Source organism: Gavialis gangeticus, unplaced genomic scaffold (assembly GCF_001723915.1).
Source record: "Gavialis gangeticus isolate Ggan-Ray unplaced genomic scaffold, GavGan_comp1, whole genome shotgun sequence".
Classification (NCBI taxonomy): domain Eukaryota; kingdom Metazoa; phylum Chordata; order Crocodylia; family Gavialidae; genus Gavialis; species Gavialis gangeticus.
The window spans coordinates 24,101,433-24,107,033 of record NW_017728997.1 but is presented as its reverse complement, the minus strand read 5'-3'; positions in this window follow the sequence as shown (position 1 = coordinate 24,107,033).

Below are 5,601 nucleotides of genomic sequence, written 5' to 3'. Positions count from 1 at the left end.
AGTGGGTATATGAGGAGAAGGCTGGAGGGAGTCCTTCATCCCAGCTTAGCCAATGGGAGGTAACCTGGGCTGCCATGTCCAAAAACTATGTTGAAAGTGGAAGTTCACTTAGAAACCGAGGCACAAAGAGAGGTTGTGGGGGCCACTATGAAAGGGAATCTCAGGGGTAACTAAGAACACCAGTCATTAATTTGGACAGGCCAGCACCTTTCACTATTTGAAATAACATCATGATACATTTCCTGAAGCCCCTTCCATCCTCCAGGTTTGTAAAATGTTCTAAATGTTGTCCAGGAAGCACTTGGATGGCCAGTGAAATGCAGGTGTTGCTGAGGTAGGATGTGCTTGTCTAATAATGTTGAGGAAGAGTTTAGGACAGGAAGTGGTGTACACTGCACTCCAGTGAACCTCCAGGGGTGAGGTTGTAATTACCCACAATTTAATTCTGGCAGGTAATGGGATTAAAAGCTGTCCTATTGCAAAATAAATGCAGTGGGGTCCTTAACTTCTACCAGCCGTCAGCCTTTACCTAACACCAGCAGGGCATATTATCCTGTGTGGAGTTCTGCACTAGCATAGCTATAGTATTTCCAGGTCTCTGTACAGTACTAAATTGTGTTTTGTAAACATATCCACTGGCAGAGAACTGGTTCAGTGCTGACTCAAGAAGGAAATCACCTGTACCTGACAAATCCCTGGCACCAATGTGAAAATGTAATGTAAAGAAAATAAATGAGATATAAGAGCTGGGCCAAACTTTCATGGATAACAGAAGAAAAAAACTTTTCAAAAAAGAATAATCTGACAGATCCATCTGCAGCAAGTCAGGTGAGCAGAGTCGAGAAGACAAGGCAGCAAGGCCAAGAGGGAAGTGCTAAAACAGCAGGGGCTAATCTTTTTGGCAGGAGTGCCACAAATTAGCCCCACACCCTCCTCAAGTGCCCCTGTGATCCCCTTCCCCTACCAGATCTGCTGCTCTGCTTTCTTCTTCCTGCCCTCTACTCCCTGTTCCATCTGCTGCTCTGCTTCCCATTCCCTGCCCTATCTGCCACTGTGCTGCCTGTCCTCGCCCCAGGCTATCACATGCAACACACACAAGACATGTGTCAGATGTGGCACTTGTGCTGCAGCTTGGCCACCTCTGTGCTAAAGGAAGTAAACCCATGAATGGAAGCTGGCTGAGGAGACCAGAGGTTGTTAGAGGAGCCTTGACCATCCTAGTAAGTTCTTGAACCACAAGCCAACACTGAGGTGACCCCACAGTGGAGAACAGCAGTAGCAGCTGTCATGTGGACAAGACTTGTATTCACCATGGTCATCTAAGGCCTGAGTGTCCTAAAATGGGATGCTACGCAAAGGTAGATGACACAGCGTGAAAACCTTCAGGCTCTACCTTCACTATCTTCCCCTGCCTAGCTCTCCTCACAAAGTTTGCTAGTGTTGACGCAGTAAGTGATGAGTAGGGGAGGCAAAAAGGAAATCAGAGATCAGGAGAGAAGCAAACCCAAGGACAAAGAGTAAAGGATACAAAGAGGCTTGATTGAGGAGGCGGGAAGGTGGGAGAAGGAGAGGCAGGGGGCCCAGAGCTAGACACAGAGCACTGTGTCACAGAGCATAGCTTGTGAGCCCAGAGATGGGGAGGTAGAACGGGAGGGAGGGAAAGCCATGGATAAATTGAACAGATGAGTGCTCCAATCCTGAAATTAATATAACTACCCAAAGGGGCTGTGTGACTCAGCCTGACATTTTGGATAATTTCTTTTTCATGCCACCAGATGTAATCAATTTAGTTGGGAAAAGGAATATATATTTTTATTGCATTCTAATATCCTTGGAAAAAAGAAATAGCTTGGGTTTTTTCTTTCCTTTTTTTTCAATCATAGTATTTAGTAATTTGTGAGAGACATTATAAAGCAAAACTTCCACCTGCCTTTCATCTTCACAGAAAATGTGAGGCTTGAAAAGTTGTATATACTTGGCACCATGGTAGCAAGGATGTTTTCAGTCAACTCTGCTATGAGGAAGGGAAAGCCCCTGACCCTAAAGCAGAAATAAATGATAGTTGCTTGAATTTGTTCATTTTCATTCTGTTACATAGGAGGGACAAAATATGATCAATAATATTATGCTAAGATGTTGTCATGCTGATGTTCGTTTGTTACTAAGAAATGACATGTTGGGAGCCTTTGGCATTTGTAAAGGAGGTGATTTCTATTCATTTATTTGAAACGTTTTATAGTATGTATCCAGCCACTTCAGGCTGTTATCTTGTCAGATCTCATGAGAAGTGCTGGGTTTGATGGGAGACCTCCAAGAAAACTCCCACGGTGCTTAAGGAAGTGGTGTGGCATTTCAGTAGCTGGTGTTCTTTCCTCTGAGTTAGTTTTATACCAAAGCATCATGGTGTCCAACCCAAATTACACCTCAGATTATCGCTTTCTGCCAAACTATAGTCCCCTGGCAGTTTCAGCTGGATACTAAATACTTCAGCTCCTGTCCAAACCTGTTGTGAAATGCTGTTGTGCACTGTTAAACAGCTACTTACATTCCACCCCAGAGGCGGATGCTGTTCTGCGGTAGGTGAATAATTCTTATATTTACTGTCTGTTAAATATTTTGGCATTTGTCAGGGAGAAAGAAATCGTATAAATATAAGGGGCCAAAAGTCTAGCAAAAAGTCAGGCAAAAGCCTACCGAATCAATAACAGCTTTGCCTGAATAACAGTTGGCCCAGTGTTATTACTGGGCAATAGAAGTTTTCCATTTATTAAAACCATGTAACTGTCACTTCAGGAGTGAAACCTACCCATAAACCCACTGGCTGGAAATTTGCATTTCCCCTTGCAGCATAGTCCTTGTCTAGTCCTGCTGCCAATTCCATGACGTCTCAACTTAAAGAAAACCCGGACTTTCAGCATGCCCCGTTCCATAATGACCTAGGTCGAGTTAGGACCTCATAACCTACATAAACATGTCTTTGAGTTGGACAGGCCACCCATTTCTCTCTGTTCAACAGGCCATAGCACTTCATACCGCTTAATGCGCAGGCTTTCTATAGGTTTATGCCCTATATCTAAAACCAGAAGGAGGTAGCAGTGCTTTAGAGGATTCTTCTGGTTGCTGGAGTTTAGGACACGCTCCACCTATACCACCAGCACTATGGGAACACACACAGTTAAACTCTAGATAAAACTTTTTTACCAGGCTTCCCTTCTGTCAGTGTTCCTGTAATTAGGCTATTTCCCAGTTTCTAAGCACCTCTATTTTGAAGACAATTTTAAGTGAGGTAGTTCTACGAGTTTTCTGTATTGTATTTTGAAAAAGATGATCTATAATACCTCCTCATTTTAACCACTTACCACATGCTTTCTTTTCCTTTCCACACAATCTCAAACCCCACTTCAAAATCAAACACACTGCTGTTATACACAGTATCATGGTTATTCTTATCTGCCATGCTAATTATAAGGCTTTTTTAAAGTGGCAGTTGTTTGAAATATATATAAATGATTCTATAGTATGACTTCCTTATCACCTATTTTAATGTTTCAAATCAAGGCTTCCTCTGCATTGCATTCTGGGCATTATGCAAACTAGGAAATCTGCATGCGCTTGCTTTCCAATGAACTGTTGTGTGTGTGATCAGAACATTTTTTTCTCTGCTGGGGTGTTCACATGACTAGAAGTCCTACACTGGAATTTACAATACTTACATTTGGGAGGGAGATGGGGTCAGTTCAAATATCTGCAAACAGTCTATTAAAACAAGGACTTGTCCATACAGATTTGATTGCAGGTTTAGTGATACAGCTAAGAAAAACAGAAAGAGAAAATGTTAATTTGTGCAATGAGTTAGCACTGCACTTGAAATCTTACCTCCAGAATTTGGAGAAAATAAATTAGAAATCTTTTAAATCTCCCATGGGATGGAAATTCCAATTTGCAGCCAGCGTCACTATAAAGGTTAAACTGATTCTGTTCAAATTTCTGACAGAAACTTCGTCACTGGACGGTGACAGAGAGTGGAAAATTCCAGCCTGAATGGAATCTGTCTGAGAGTGGATGTGCAACAGAAGATGACGAAGATGAAGATGAAGTAGTAGTAGTAGTAGTAGTAGTTAGAGCTTCATTTTTGTTACAGCTGATGTAGGGGCCACATGGAAGTCTGTGTCTCAGCACTGAAACTACAGTTCAGCTTCCTCTGTGCGTGTTCCCTGAGCACAAGAAATGGTGGATGAGAAGAGCAGCATTATCGAGCCTCCTACACTGCCTTCATAAGGGAATGAGGGCATAAGGCCGTCGTTCAACTCAGGCAACATTCTCTGGGTAGATGTGATGTCTTTTATTAGACCAACTAAATAGTTGGAAAAAAGTTCTTTGCAAGCTTTCGGGCACAAACACCCTTCTTCAGGCAGAGTCTCCCATTGCCTGAAGAAGGGTGTTTGTGCCCAAAAGCGTGCAAAGAACTTTTTTCCAACTATTTAGTAAGTCTAATAAAGGCATCACATCTACCCAAAGAACCTTGGCTGCCTGTGTCATTAGACCAACGCAGCGACAGCCAACAACCTTGGTTCAGCTCAGCCACCCTTCATCTCCAGTCAGTAGGCTGGTCGGTGTTGTTGAATGCTCGTCCCCCATCACATTCCAGGTACAACAATTGCTCCCCTTGCCTGGAAACATTTCAGCCTCAGTTGTTCTCCCTCCAAACACAGGAAATCTCTTCCATACCCACATCCTTTTGAATGAGGCAGAAGCTGCAATGCTACTGTCAAGGCTGGAACCTCTTATTCTGATCATTAAAGTAAACTGTGACCTGGTTTCTAATATCAGATTTAGGCCACCTCATGCCCAGCTTCTCTGATAGAAATGTCTCTTTCTAGCAAGAATGGTCACCTAAAATGAGCTCCCAATACAAAGTCCAAACAATACACATGCAGTTTCCAAACTCATTTCCTCCCCATTTTTCTTGGAAAAAAAGAGCACTCTAAGTTCACCCTGCTTGCGCTCAGCAAAACTGGGGGGCATTTTCCTTTCTGTGGAAAAGAAAAAGAAGAAAAACAAAAATGTCAAATGTTGCCAATTCTTGTGATTTTAGTCTTTCAATATTTGGCATTTTTCTTAACCCTCCAGTTCCTTGAGTCATTAAGTTACGCAAGAATCTCAGCTTTCATTTATTAAAAAAAGAGCAAGTTCATGCCCCTCAGGGTTCCAGAGAAAAGCTGGAAAATGTGACCCCTGTGGACCCTAATGATTAAAAAAAAAAAAACCCAAAGTAAATAAAAGAGCCTAACGTATAATTTTTTAAAAAATCCATGATTTTTCATCTAAGCTCATGTGTTTTAAGGCTTCACTCCTGAGTTTGAGCCCTTGGGTTGGCGACACTGAAAAGTATCAGTCAGCCCCAAAGGGGGAAGGACTGAGCTCCATTCTTGCTCTGTGGCAGCCAGATCTCAGCTCCTGCAGTGGGCCCGAGGTCCACTCAAGAAATACAATTTCTCCAGTGTGGGGGCAACCTAGGGTGATCCACTTGCTGCCTCCCTGCCCCTCAGCACAGGGCCATGGGCAAGTCTGGGATGAGAAAGGATGTGGCTGCAGCACCCT